At 36.9% G+C, this 15,864-nt stretch overlaps 1 protein-coding gene and 1 pseudogene across 7 annotated transcripts in view; both read right to left on the bottom strand.

The window, feature by feature from the left end:
- TMEM117 (transmembrane protein 117) overlaps positions 1-15,864 on the bottom strand; it is a 522,294-nt gene that overhangs the window by 14,801 nt on the left and 491,629 nt on the right. The gene's annotated exons all lie outside the window — the stretch shown is intronic.
- On the bottom strand, positions 13,254-13,331 carry LOC122892710 (annotated as a pseudogene).

Below are 15,864 nucleotides of genomic sequence, written 5' to 3'. Positions count from 1 at the left end.
CCATTGAGCCACCTTGGCACCTCACCACTACCCTATCTGCTGAGAATTCTGACCAAGGGGGAATAGGTTTCAGAGTAAAGGAACCTATGAAAGTGATGGTAACCAGGTAACTTTTCAATGTCTGTTAATTTCATGATCTATGGATCACTCCAAACTGCTAATAAGAAATTCTTAAAGACACAAAAAGAAAAATGAAATGATACCACATCATCTTTTTCTATTGCAGATAACTAGTTGGTCTCACCTCTCCTTGCTTTTCAGACCTCAGCAGTAAATTAGACATGTAATTTGGAAAATTCAGAAAACTCGAAACATAAGCTGGATAATTTAGAACATTTTGATTTAAAATATTAGTAAGAAATTAATTGGCAGTAATACTCGTAAATTATTGCATTTTTTAAAAATTCATTTTCCTTGGGGCGCCTGGGTGTCTCAGTGGGTTAAAGCCTCTGCCTTCGGCTCAGGTCATGATCTCAGGGTCCTGGGATCGAGCCTCACATTGGGCTCTCTGCTCAGCAGGGAGCCTGCTTCCTCCTTTCTCTCTGCCTGCCTCTCTGACTACTTGTAATCTCTATCAAATAAATAATAAAATCTTTAAAAATAAAAAAAAAAATAAAAATGCATTTTCCTTTATTTTTCATCAATACCTTGCTCTTCTTATGTTACTTGAAATACTCTTGGTAAGAGAATTGGAATTGGGGGCGCCTGAGTGGCTCAGTGGGTTAAGCCTCTGCCTTCGGCTCAGGTTGTGATCTCAGGGTCCTGGGTTCGAGTCCCATATTGGGCTCTCTGCTCAGCGGGGAGCCAGCTTGCCCCCTTCTCTCTCTCTGCCTGCCTCTTTGCCTACTTGTGATCTCTCTCTGTCAAATAAATAAATAAAATTTTAAAAAAAAGAGAGAATTGGAATTGAATTTGGTCTTTTGTTAAAATATAACTGACATCTCCCATGAAAAATTATGCTTGACACATAAAAGGACTGATAACCAGAGTGTCTTTCACTTGCCCTAGATAACACAAAGCATTACCAACAGAGCAATTCTCTTTTTTATTTCTTGGTTTACAAAAGAGAATACTTCTTGGTAGTAATTGGGCAAGTATACTTAGTGTACCTTCTTTTTGGAAATATGTTCTTGGACTATTCTCATTTAGCTTTTTATTCCATGAAATGAAATTTTTCTACTGGGTATGAAATTGGTTTTAGTTTGAAAGTGATCTCTAGAGATTTCTCGTAGAATGAGATAAAAACTTGATTCACGAAAAAATAGTTCCTCAATGATTTCCCACCTATAGTTGGAGAAAAAAAGATGAATTAAGGAAATAGAGTGCAGGCAAATGAGAAGAGAAAGTCTTGCTCCTTATCTGGATAATGGTGTTACTTTTTTTTCTTCTTTTTTTTCCCCTATTAAAGAGGTCATCAGTATAGGGAATTTGGGGGAATGTGTGATAGAAGTAGCTGGTGTCTAGTAAGAAAAGTTTTTGGAAAGAGGATAAAAAAAAAAAAGACACTACATTCTCTTAGAGTTATCTGTTCTACATTATTTTTTTATAATCACCATATTTTGCTTTTCCTTAGTCTTGGACTCCCTGTCCCCCTCCTCCTCTCTCTGTTACTCCAGTGTTAGTACTTCAGTTCCTACTCTGCATACTTCTCCAGACTCATTATTGGGTTAGTGTAAACTCTGACCACACTTGGCTTAGACTGGAATGCTAATAATAAATGCTTCCATTTTCAGGAAGTACGAGCTTGTCTTCATGGACAGGGTATCTGAGGCTGATGACACCCCAGGTATTTAGTTAAAGGAGGTAAAAGGGGAAGGGGATGGAGTTCTGAATCTCCCTAGGTATCATCCTCTTCATCTAAAAATTGGGGTTAAATATAGTAACTTCACAGTCTCCTTGGGAAGATGAGATAATGCTTGGACAGCAGTGAGCAGGGGCTGGAGACAGAGGAAAGAGACGGGGAAATGGCCAACAACCATGGCTGTTTTCCCCACATGATCCCAAGGTCAAGTTTATCCTGCAAGTGAAGCAGAGGAAGCAGATGGGTCTGTTTTCAGAATCACATGTAAAGCTGGTTCCAGGTCCCGGTGAAAAGCTTGGATACAAATGCCATGAGAATCATTGCTTTCTTTCCTGCTGCATAAATGTAAAATATGTATTTTGAACACAAAATCAAAATGTTAAGAGAATGACAAGGCAAGATGTGTTTAGCTACTAAGAACACAGTAGATAGAAGTTAATATTGTGCCTATTATGAAATGTGCATTTATTTTGTTCTTCAAGAAATGTTATCAGTATTTAGTAATTCAAAGTGGCCTTCTTTCTGTTATTAAATCTAACAATCACTATAGAGGTCTGTCACGTTTATGGTTCAGTGAGGTGAGAATTATTTCAGCATATCAGGTCATAGTATCATAGTATAGCATGCTACTCCAGTTCTCCTCAGTTCATGGTGATGAACAGACTTCCAACTTTGTATATTGCTTCATATAAGAAATAGTTAATTTACATTCAGATGGGCATATTTCCCATATCAGTATAAATGAGCAGTGCCATGGTATATATCTAAGCTTATTTCTTATATACTATGGCTTACTCTGCCTATAGCAATAAAAATCGCATTTGGACATGTAATTTGGACCAAGGCGTCCAAATCTGATTCTGTCCAAATGCAGCCCTATCATTCATAGACCACATTTGGACAGAATTTTGAGGCAGCATTCAGTATATAGGCAAAATGGTCTCGGGATATGCTGGATTCACCATTCCCTCATGTTTTCTCATTGAGACGCATACCTTGGGGCCAAGAAAAAGAAGTTGGTACTATGCGGAGGAACTCAAGCTTGAAACCAACAATGTTTTGAATTCCCCAACTAGCATTCAATTTTCCAAATCAAATGAAGAGACCTCATTTCTATACAGAAAAGCGCTAGAGGATAAAAATGTAATAACACTGATTGCTCTACCCCACAAAACTAAAGCCACAGTATCAGGACAAAAGTTATATTTTGCAGGGGGGCAAATATTGGTCACCTGATTTTTTAGGAAATTAAGAGATAGATTAGGTTAGATTTTACTGAAGAGTATTGATAACCATTTAGAATAGAACTGACTATAGATTTTTAAATGTTAATAAAAAGTAGCAACAGTTTTCAATGGAATAAGTTATATATCTCCTCTTTAGACTCTTTAGATTTAGCTTAAAATGCTTTCAAAAGCAAACTACAGATATGCTCTGTTTTCTGTTTGTTAATCTCTGTTTCTCCTATTTCAAAAACAGATTTAGTCCCATGAATATCAGAATATCAGTTGACCAAAAATTTCCCCAGCTGGTAAATATCCTTAGCTTTTCTATGTTAACAAGTGTCCCAGCAATAGGATTTTAGGTAACAGTGAGCTATGGTGGCCTGAAGAATTGTACTCCTCTCTGGGTGATATTATGGTTTCTTATTAAGAATCTCAGGTGTCTGATTTCTTTCAATTCTATCATTCTTCTAATTGGCAAAATTGCTGTGGTATTACTTGGTTGAGTGGCTGAGTAAATCCTTGAAAACACTGACATATAGTAAATTTTGTTTATTTGTTTTTCCATGCCTGCCTCTCCCATTGGAACATAAGCTCTAGGGAGCTTACAGAAGTTTTCCCCTCTTTGTTCACTGGTCTATTCCCCAGACCTGAAATAGTGCTTAGCATCTAGTGAGAACTCAAAAATTTGTTGAACTGATGAATGTAACTCTCTGAAAATTAAACATGCACAAGAGTCCCCTTTTTGGCTTCATGTAAATGGTAACACAGAATGGATTTAGGTAAACAGAGGCAACAAAAAAGTACCTGTTTTTGTGAGTAATATTACACATCAATCTGAGACTCATTATTATGAACAAAAAATTGGTTGTTTTTCTTTCCCTATAAACTAGGTATAGTTCAGTCATATGGAGGGTAACCCAAAGATTAAACCATTTGCCAAAGATCCCAGAAGACAGGAGACAGTGGATAATTACAGAAAGAAAGTTGTCAAATGTAAATATTATGAGATGAGTTAATGTTTGGGGAGTTACCAAAAACGCTTGTTGCGATGATCCAAGATACTCTTTTAAGTTATCGTATTTATATTTAGTAAATTAAAGAAACTCATGAGACACATCCAATCTAGTCCAAGAACCAAAAAACTGAATATAAACCAACATGTGATTAAACAAAGCAGGGTAGAGGGTCATTTCCCATGGTGGGTGATGAACAAAAGTGAAATACCAGAAGGTTACTCAGATGCCCTTTGACAAATTCCTTTTTCTTATATGTTTTTCCTTCATTTTCTCTTAATAGTTAACTATTTTTCCCCTCAAGGGCAAATGAATTCTATAACATTTTGAAGTTTTCTTTCAGGAGGCTATTTTAAAAATTTATATGCTATTTAAAAAATTTTAAAAATTTAAAATCTTTAAGGAAAAATCTTGGCTTTCTGGTTGAAGTAAACTTTTGTCAACAAGCAGTAGATGGAGATGGTAGATCTCATTCATCGCTAGAACAAATCCCAAGTCAGACTGTAGACCCTTACTTAAAATGTTTAAAGAACTTGACTCTTTCATGTGTTTTCTTATATTCAAAGATACCAATTAACTCTCAAAGTGTTGCCCAAACAATCTAATTTATCCTAAGGGCCTATTTTGTAATGTTATTTAATGTATTTTCTTCATCAACGATCTATCTTCCTTACTTCCAAAGGCCAATAAGAATTTTCCAGGCTAATTTTAAAGCCAACACACTTCAGTGAGATAGAAATGGTGATTTAATGCAGGTAGAAAAGGCAAATAAGTCAATCCCAGAGTAGATTTGAGAAGTAAGTATAGTTTTTGTTACTTTTAAAGGACTCCACTATGAGGTTCTGGCAAAACAGCAGTTAGTTTTCCAAAACAAGTTTTATTAAGTCTATACCCTTTGAAAGCCTTTAAGCACCAAGATGGAAGGGTGTCTGATGAAGTGCATGGGGCCTCATTAACAGAGGTCTGGCTTTGGCAGACTGATGTGATGAAGGACAAAATAAAAATCAGTCTTGTAACTGTTCACAGCTACTAGAAATGCATCATGTGGCATCTAGGAATAATGGGAAATCAATATCCCTCACTAGGGCAATAGAGTTCACCAGTACACAAGAGAGAGTACTTGACTTCTTAGAGACTCCTCTGTGGGGGGATGGAAAGAACCAAACCCCTTGCCTAGACAACTTGCTGATAACCAAAGTTAGCGCATGGTCTAAAGAAGCACATTGTTATAACTCGGTAATAAGTCCTTTTGGATGAAATCTTCCATCAGTTACCAAACAACGTGACTTGCTTTGCACTTCTTAAGAACAATGAATATTAACCACAAAATAGATTGGCGTATTTTTTACTTAAAGGAGAGCTCCTAATAGCTCCTTTTTTCCTTGTAAGGGAAGAGGGAAATCTAGTGGAAGGAAGTTCTTAGACAACACACTTTCATGTTATTTTTCAGATACTGGCTGCAGTTCAATAGCACATAGCCCTTTGCTTACTCTGTGCTTTATTGTATTTGCACATTTGGTACAAAATGTCACTGCTCCAATATCTGTTCTGACTCTGTGCAAGCTGCCAGCAATGGTCACATGCAGTTGTCTGAATGACTAATTCTTTCTATGGGCTATAGAGAAAAATTAATTGCATGCTGTCAAAGGAATAGATATTACTATCCTTGGTAAAATTTTTATTTATTATTGAGGTCATTTTTCTCTGTGCAAAAAAACAGTAATAGTGGAGATCAGTGGGTAAATGTAACTCAATATAAAAATGTTCACTTTACAAATAGAGAGTGTGAAGTTGATCTAAATATCAGGTGGGTGGTTAAGGTAAATTACTTCTAGGATTTCTTGCAATGGGTTCATTTCTATGATTATTATTCTTTTTTTGTCAGGAATGTCTAACAGAGCATACATTCTAGTTGGGAGACCTGTCAATCAGCAAGTTGCATTACAATGTGATGTCAAATAGTTAATCAGTACTGTGAAGGAAATCCAGCAGGGTTGGGGGATGAAGAACGGTGAGTTCGGGGTGGGTGTTAACTAGTTTAGTCAAAAGGAAACTTCTTCAAGGAAGAATTTTGTTTTTTGCTTTTTGTTTTTGTTTTAATTTTTTCAGTTAACATATAATCCAATATTGGCTTCAGAAGTAGAATTCAGTGACTCATCACTTATATACAATACCCAATACTCACCACAACAAGTGCCCTCTTTAATACGCATCACCCATTTAGCCCATTCCCCACTAGCCTCCCTCCATCAAGCGACTCAGTTCGTTCTCTGTTGAGGGTGACATTTGTATGGAGTGCTGATTGGTATGAAAGAAGTGGGACGCCTGGGTGGCTCAGTTGGTTGAGCAGCTGCCTTCGGCTCAGGTCATGATCCCAGCGTCCTGGGATAGAGTCCCACATCGGGCTCCTCGCTCGGCAGGGAGCCTGCTTCTCCCTCTGCCTCTGCCTCTGCCTGCCTCTCTGTCTGCCTGTGCTCGCTCTCTCTCCCCCTCTCTCTGACAAATAAATAAAGAAAATCTTAAAAAAAAAAAAGAAAGAAGTCCTGCAAAGTTCTGAAGGAGAAGCTGATCAGCTAGAACCAGCAGCGAATGCAAAGACCCTAAGGGGGAAATGAGATGGGTGTGCTCAAGAAACAGCAAGCTTAGGGTGGTTGTTAGGCATTTGAGTGATGTGGAATGTGGTGGGCTGGCGATTGGATGAATAAATACCAGTTAGGAGACCAGAGCAATAGTTTGGCGGTGAGTTGATGGTGGGTAAACGAGTGTGATCCAGTATTCAGATCAACAGGTATTTTAAAGGTATTACCAACTAAACACCAATTTACCAGTTGTGAGAACAACCAGTAGCATTCACTGGGTGAGGAAAGATTGAGGAACCGATACACCTGTAGAAGATAGGGAAGTGGGTAAGAAATCCAGAGATTTATTCATGTTTATTTCATATAAATATATTCATATTTATTCATGGGGGTATTGTGTAGGTAGTTGGGAGCTTATGGGAGAGGCAAAAACTGGAGATATAGATGTGGGACTCAGCAGTGCACTGACCTAAAACCACAGAACTGAATAAAATCACCTAGAAAGAGAGTATACACGAAGCCAGGAGAAGATACTTGCCAGGGACTTATCATTGAGGCACTCCACCATTCAGAAGTTGGAAGAGGAGAGGCCAGTAAAGAAAACTGAAAAGGAATGGCATACATGACAAGAAAAACAAGAGAGGGGCACCTGGGTGGCTAAGTGGGTTAAAGCCTCTGCCTTCGGCTCAGGTCATGATCCCAGGGTCCTGGGATCGAGTCCCGCATCGGGCTCTCTGCTCAGCAGGGAGCCTGCTTCCCTTCCTCTCTCTCTGCCTGCCTCTCTGCCTACTTGTGATCTCTCTCTGTCAAATAAATAAATAAAATCTTTAAAAAAAAAAAAAGAAAAGAAAAACAAGAGAAAGTGGCCTCCTAGAATCCTAGAAGCCAGGTGGAAAGCGTTTCAAGAACAAAGTAGTAATTAATTCTGTTGAATGAACCTAAAATATCAAGTGGGAAGACTGAAAAGTAACTACAAGGTTGTTGATCATGACAGGACCTCTGAGCTCCAGAGGAAGATGATATTGTGGACAAAAGCCTGACTGGAGTCTGTTCAAAAGCAAATAGGGGGTGAGAAGTAGAGGCAACACTACAGAACTCTTATGAGGAGTTATTAGTGAGAACAGGAAAAAAAATAATCAGTAACTGCTAAGAAACTATGATTACACTAATCTCAAATAAATTTTTTTTTAGTGTAACATAAATTGAATTTTGGTAGAATAAGGGAATCTGAGACCTAAGATACCCTTTTTATGTTTAAAGATGATGTTAAAATCTGGTGTCCACCAATATGGGTATTCTGGTTGTCTGTAAGCCGATGTCTACTCTGACTGGTCAGTACTTCTGCTGCGCCAGTTGGTAAATATTATGACCATCGCTGTTTACAAAGTTGAAATAGATATTTTCCTGAAGAACAGAACAAAACAAAGCGACACTGGGCCAAGTTCATTGTGTCTAGAATGCAGCAGGGTTTGAGAGACAAGAAGTTGAATCCTTGCTGCTCTATACCCAGTGTGGTTTTCTCCCATTTTACCTTTCAATAAAGATTTTGGATTTTGGAGCAATCACAGAGTCTCTGCCTCTGACCCCCTGGACCACCCAGTGATAAAAGGAACAGAAAGAAAAACCTTTAGAGCAATGGATTTGAACTGTTAGACTTTTCAGGCCTTTCTTCAATGAGTTTTAGGTCAAGAATATTCATCCTCTGAGTTTTAGAGACAAATGATCAACCTTCAAGTAAGAGGGCAAAGACTGGGAAAACAAGGTATGTAGGGGCAGGGTAGAGGGATGGAAAGAATGTTATTGGAGAATTATACCCTCTGTGAATTGAACAAGTTTTTGGAAACTATTGTTAGTCCAAAGGTCAATGCCCAAGAAAAACCTAAAATACCTTGCTTTCCTTGTTAACTATCTATGGGGGAGGTATTTTCCCCCTTGGGGTCCTTTTGGAGAACAAGTTTATATACTAGGGTAAAGAAGACTTATATGCATGTTAGTACTTGCCTGCCTTTTTATTGACATAATCCATCCAGAGAACGCAGGGGTGGTGACAGTGGACTTGGCCTGTAGATTTCACATAGCACTCACAGAGAGAATGGTAAGTCTACATTTCTTGCAGAAGTTCTCACTAGCCCATTCAAGTCCCCCATAGAATGGCATCACATTATTATTCAGCTAATTCAGCAGTTATTCAATGCCCACTATATGCAAAGCATCTATTCTCAAAATATATCAAATGGCAGTAATAAAGAAATACGCTAACCTTTCCCTTTTACAGTTATAGGCAATGAGAGGCAGAGAGGTTGCAAGACTCCACCCATGTTACCCAATGGATTAATGGTAGAGAGAGAGACAGATATAATTTAATCAGTAACTTGTGAATTGTCTTTCATTACATCCCCCTAATTGAGAACTCTTAATTTAGGAGAAAGAAAACACCTGCTGAGATCAACTAAATTTTCATATTCTGTTCAGACTACACAAACCAACATTGGTCATGAGCTTACATTATGTCAAGTATCTGATCCACTCTGAACCACCTACAAATATATATGGTAGGTGGGCTTTTTCTCACTTTACGTGGAAGTAAATTGAGGATCAGAAAGCAGTCAAGTAGCTTGCCCAGTACTGCACGGTTGACACCACAATGATTGGTACCTAGGTCAGTCTGACCCCCAAAACATTTTTGTACAGCATATCAAACTTTTCCATGCCTTTTTTCCCCATCAGGCTCTAATGTCACAACTGTCTTCCTACCTAAAAGCCAACTGTCATGCTAATATGTGTTCCTGTTTCATGCTAACTTATATTTGTAATGAAAAGTTTCCTTTTAATGGTATGTTGCTGCTTATCTTGAAATAATATTTTCCAAGAATTATTTTGCTACCTAACTTCCATGGCAAAGTAAAGGCATGGTGGTGGGTCTATGTTTACCCTGCAAGTCATTGACAAAGCCTGCGAAGTGTGCAGGCTGAGGTGCGCATTTAACTCTAGATGGTTTATGACCATCTTAGAATTTTTATTGCCAATGCATAGATTTGGCTCTAAACTTAGAATATTTCTAGTAATGAATACTATCTCCCCAACCTCTCTGCACTTCAGTTTTCTCACCTGAGGCTATTATTCACAGCTATTTTTCAGTGCTTAGGCACTCTGATGTCGGACTCCTATATCACTGCATGGGAAAACAGGATGGATTGGGGGATGATTTAGTGCCCACTAGTGATGGTTATCAAACTTTGCAACTTCCTAAAAAGACAACTTTTATGTTCCTTTGGAACTTGTATGAAGGTAAGATTTGTGCTCCTCACATATTGTGGCTGCACATATCATTAAATGATAAACTTTTATACTATGTAGGTGATGAGGCAGAGCTGAAACACAGGAATGAGAACTATAAGGATAATATATGTATTTTTGCATAGCAATCTCACAAACTCTTTTATAACAAGTTTTCCTTGTTCTGTGTGTCAATGAACTGTTTCAAGTTATTGTGTTACTGGGAACCCCTTACTTCATGGACTAATTCTTCTTGTTCACAATTATGATCAGTAGAAGATGACACAATTTCCATAAATATAACATTATTAGTAATTTTATTCAAAGCCCTTTTTCATATTTGATCTTAAATAGAATGCCAGTGTAATCAATATTAGCAAGTACATTGTAACCTTATGAGGTTGGAGCTTCATATCTCTGTGTAATATGTCAGATTTCTAATGAAATGTGTCATATTTAGAAATGTTCCAAGAAATATCCTCAAGCATATATGGAAACAAAGTAACAGTGGACTTTGGGAAGGTGTTAAAAATTATCAGAAAATGATTATATGCTACCTCAGGGTAATATCTCATAAAATTTTTATTCATAAAATTGGTAAGCCTATGGTTCTGAAAATTGACTTTTAATGCACAGAAAAGCTATCTGAAAGCAATCATAGAAACTAAACATAAAAACATAAGATTTTGCCTTCAAGCATTGGATTATACTTGGTGAGTCATAGGTAAATGTGAAATTATTACATTTGCCAGTTGCCAAAGGCTTTCCTTTATGGATATGTGCAACATATATACATAAATTAATTAATATGTTATTTTTCTTATATAAACCCAAGTACACTTGATTCATTACCTCTCACTAGAGAAGAAGTTGGCAAATAAACATCATTATGAAACCATTCAGGTGATAGACTATGTTCAGAAATTAATTTTCTGAATAAAGTTTCCAAATTGTTTTATAAAGAAGTGATTTGCTGACTAAATTCCATCCCAGTTCTAACTCAGATATCTATACTTTTAATACTGCATTTCTCTTTTAAAATAGTAAATGCACTCTTTAACAGTGATATACAGACTAAAAATTTCTACTAACCACATATCATTTGCCTTTTAATTCAGATACCTGATTGTCTTGGCCAGAAATGGGTACTTCTTTACATCTCTTTCTTGGGAAGAGTACATATGAACAATGTTAAGCTATTTTCATGAAAAGCACCTGCAAGTAATGCCACTTAATTCAGAATCAGTGAAAGATTTCTTCATTTGTACTTCCCAAGCCTTGATGACATACGATGTGAAAGAATATTATAATTAACAATGTTTAAGAATTTTTCTCTTTCAAATCAATGGTTTATCATTCAGCATGCCCTCATTGACAAGTATATAGCATGGTCAGTAGGTTACTCATGTGATAATCCAAAATAAAGAGATGTCCTCTGAAGTTATTTCAGTAAAAGGAAATAAATTTCCATTTATTAATATTACTAAATATTCTGCTTGCCACATCTCTCCCCAGGCGCTATAACTGATGAACAGTTATGACAACAGCCACCATTCAGTGAGCTAAATGAAATAATCTCTGTACCAAGCATAGTGGTTTACATACATTTCCTTATTTTATTTTTAAAAAATTTATGAGGGACTTTTTATTTTCTCCATTTTGCAATTGTGGAAACTGGGGTGCAGAGAAGGTGCCTGACTTGCCCACTATAATACAACTAATAAGTGAAAGACTGGAGCCACTTGTAGGCTCTGTCCAGCCCCATATACACCCAGTGTTCTTTCTGCTGCACTCATGAAGGTGAGTAGGAATTTACATTGTCCTTGTTCAAAATGACTTTTACTGTCTTGGTTTAACCACAGTTTCTTGTGTCTCTGCCATGAATCCCCAAAAGAAACTACTGAACTACATAGAGATGTTTGCCCACAATTGTTACTTTGTTTCTTCTTCATACCCTCAACTACCCTGATCTCCAGTTAGAATTTTCCACTGAAACTAGATGTTGCTTCTATCACCAACATTTCTTTTTTTTTTTAGATTATTTATTTATTTATTTATTTGACAGACAGAGATCTCAAGCAGGCAGAGAGGCAGACAGAGAGAGAGAGAGGAGGAAGCAGGCTCCCTGCTGAGCAGAGAGCCCGATGCGGAGCTCGATCCCAGGACCCTGGGATCATGACCTGAGAAGAAGGCAGAGGCTTTAACCCACTGAGCCACCCAGGCGCCCCTCACCAACATTTCTAAACTAATACCTGTTTTGGCTTCCTGGCTAATAGCTAATTTCTTTGCCTTTTTCAAAGAAAACTTATCTTGTCTTTCCTTTTTATGCTATTGTCTTTTATTTGCTAAAAATCTGTAGACTCAACATTTGTTGGTGTCAGTCCCTCTTCTAAGCATTGGCGATATCTCAGTGAACCCGGTAGATCAGATTCCAGGCTCTGCCTTTGGGGGGTTCACAGCTTGAATGTAGGATAAAAATATAATCAGACTAATGTCAGAAAAATGATTAGTAGTAAAAAAAATAAACCAGGATGACTGGTTGGCAGAAGCTACTTTAGATAGATTAGCAAAGATCTCTATAAGGATAGAACCTCTTCAGTGAAAGGACTAGGTGCTGTGATACATGCTATGGATGCCACAGGGGCCAAACTAGATCAACAGAGAGTTCCCATCCTTAACATAGCTTTCATCTAGTGGGAACAAAGATAAAAAAATTAATAAGTTGAAAAAAAATTAATAAGTTGAATGAGTGGTAATAATTGTTGCAAAAGAAGTAAATTAGGGACTGAGAAAGAATAACAGAGGGGGCACTTGAGGAGGTATCTTGGTAGAGGTTAATTAACACCTGAGCTGACAACTGTGGGTAGGAATGATCCAATCACACACCAGAGACTACTGAGTGAAGCAAGTACTCAATTATCTCCTTCATGTATTCTTCTAGGCCCTAGGAATACAATGGTGAAAAATACTCAAGTACACCCGGACTTCTTGGAGCTTATAGCTGAGTAATTAAATTGGACAAGCATCAAATAATGGTGGAAGCAGACCTGGGTACTTCTGGATTAACTTGTATGATCATGCCCACCCGTCAATCACTTAAACAACACGGTGTCACAGTTTTGGTATATGTATCTCTTTCTGGCTTTTTTCCTCAGTGCTAGCACCAAAGACTCTTCTGTTATAGCTCAGTGACAAACTGCTGCGTGGTGCTCATCAACTTTTCACATTTACATCATGATTATATGCTCCTTAAAGGTATACCCAGTCTTTGACACAATGCTGAATACATAGTAGGAAGAAAAAAACAAAAACAAAAAACCAAAAAACTCAATTGTTTGATTATTCACCAATATTTACTAAGTGCTTACAATCTGCCAGAAATTGTATAAGGCCTTGAATACTACACTTGATCTTAGCCAAAAGGCCGAGAAGGGATTAAGGCCTTGAATACTAAATACTTCCTGCTTCCAAGAAACTTACCCTTTAACAGAAGAGGTAAACAGTTAAACAGTACCTAAAGGGTAATGTGGAAGGACAGTAACACAGGCATACGGCAGGTTCCCATGGACCTACTGGAAAAGTAGTCCCTCATTCAAACTGTGAGTTTTACAGTGACCACAGGCTGTTGAGAGTATGTAACAGGTCATCACCCTGCTGTAGGAATAGGAGATAACCATATCCACTGCTTGTCTTTGCTATAATTTGTGGAGTTGTTGGTTTTAAACACAGAACAAATGAACTTTTCCCAGTAACTTTGGTTTATCTAGGTTTAGGTTATCTAAAGATCATCTTTCACAGATCGACTTTTCTTACAACATTTTGACTTCAGTCCTATTTCCCCAAGATAGGCCCTGCTTACTGAATATGTAGTAATATAGAAAATGCAACCTAGAGAACTGCCACAATGCTCAATACATATCATCTGAATACCACTGCTCAACAATAAAAGTGGGAATGGTTTGCAAATTTTCTGGGAGCTAGCAAAAACATTTTTTTGTGTGTGTCCCACTTTACCCTGAGGCAATTTGCAACATGGCTTTCCACTATAAAACAGATATAAATGGGCATTTGACCTAAGATCAGCAAGAATATTATTGAGAAAAGTGATTAAATCCTCAAGATTCCTAAGTCCATGGTTAAGGCTGCATGCCTTTTCATATTTAAGCTAGTATTGACTTCAAACTCTAGTCATCATTTAGATTGAATGCCATTTGGAGTAACATTAGCCAGGTAGTTTCCTTGGTCAGTATTTACATCACACATCAATATTTTTTAATGTTTACTTTAACCAAAGCCAATATTTTTTATCCTTGACTCTTGAGGTAATTACTTTGGTAAATGACTATGGCATAAATCAGATAACCATATAACAATTCACCACAGAAAATAGTTATGCACATACCATTTTTCCCAATGCCTCTATAAATAATAAGAAAACTTCATTACCTTCTTGAACAGGACTTCAAGTATTGTTATACACACACACATACACTTTCTTAATTATAAGAACATTCAACCATGTACATTAAAATTAAGAGGGCAGAGAAATTATATGCTGTTTAAGCAAATCTGCTTTTCCACATCTGATACGAATTTGTGTTTTCTCTTAGATTCAACTTTTTCTTTTTTATCTGGCTTCACACTGTCAAAGTAATTGAATTAAATGAAAATGTGATGGAAAATAAGAGCAAGCCAATTGTTTCATAGACAAAAATATTGTTTGCTTTTTTGCTCTTTAAGAGCTGCTCTAGCAACCTCTAAATACAGTTGGTCTTTAGAGAAAGTTATTTTCTTGTTATTTCTTTTTCTCATTTACATGTTAATTTGGGAGCATGTTTATACAGTCATGTTTTAATGTACTTACACATCCATATTAATCTGATAATTCTACATCCGAAAATCTTCTGTGCTAAGGAAATAATTTACAAAATGAAAAATCCTAGGCATAAAGATAGATTTCACTGTATTGTTATTTATTAAGGTGAAAAAGTGGAAACAACCCTGTGATAGAAGAAGGAAGCAAATTATGGTATATCATTCCACAGAAAATTATATAACTCCTCAGAATTATAATTATGCAAACTTTATGATACATTGTTAAGCAAAAAATACATAATACAGAATTGAATATGCACTATAATTCAAGTGGAAGAGCAGACACACCGTAAACAAAACAAAATAAAAGCTAGCAAAAGACATGGAGATAATACACCAAATTTGTTCTGTTATGGTGTAAAATTACAGATGGTTAAAAATCTCTTGCTTTTCAAATTTCTGAAGTATTCATATATTATTTTTGTACATACAAATATTTATATGCACACTCCAGTCACTTTTCCATTTCTGAGCAAGTTCTTTTTTGGGGGGGGAGCTTTATATCTCTCTTTAATTCCAACATAGTCAATTTCTTCCTTTAAACTCTAACCGTATAGCTTCTTATAAATCTTGCTTTTATTCAATCTTACTTTTATTTACTTTTGGTTGAAGTAATTCCATTTCAGCTCTGGGTTCAAAAAGGATATAATATCACCTGTGTTCTCTCAATGACCCCAGTGTGCTGTGAGATTTAATAAGATAATGTCCATGCAACACTTTCTGCTTCTTAGAGGTGGGTGCTATATAAAAACAATGCATTATTATTACTTATGTTATTATAAAACCCAGAGGATATTAGAGTTACATTTTAGCAGACGCAGACAGTGTTGGACTAACTCCAAGTACAGGCTGGGCAATGTCCCTTAATGCCAAACTAGAAGTCAGGATTCCCAGAGCGGGAGGAATTTGCTCCCTATACTGGAGAGTACTGCTATGCAAATCCCCAGGGGTTCTCAATCTTAGAAACAGGGTATTTGCGGTTTAATGTGCAATATTCTAAAAATTATGGTAGTCATTTATATCTATTTGATATATCACTCCTCCTTTCTCTGTTTAGTTCCATCTGAATACATTCCCAATTATTTATGGGAAAT

Source organism: Neovison vison, chromosome 12 (genome assembly GCF_020171115.1).
Source record: "Neovison vison isolate M4711 chromosome 12, ASM_NN_V1, whole genome shotgun sequence".
Lineage (NCBI taxonomy): Eukaryota > Metazoa > Chordata > Mammalia > Carnivora > Mustelidae > Neogale > Neogale vison.
The sequence above is the reverse complement of the archived record's forward strand: the minus strand, read 5'-3'. Positions and strand labels throughout refer to the sequence as shown.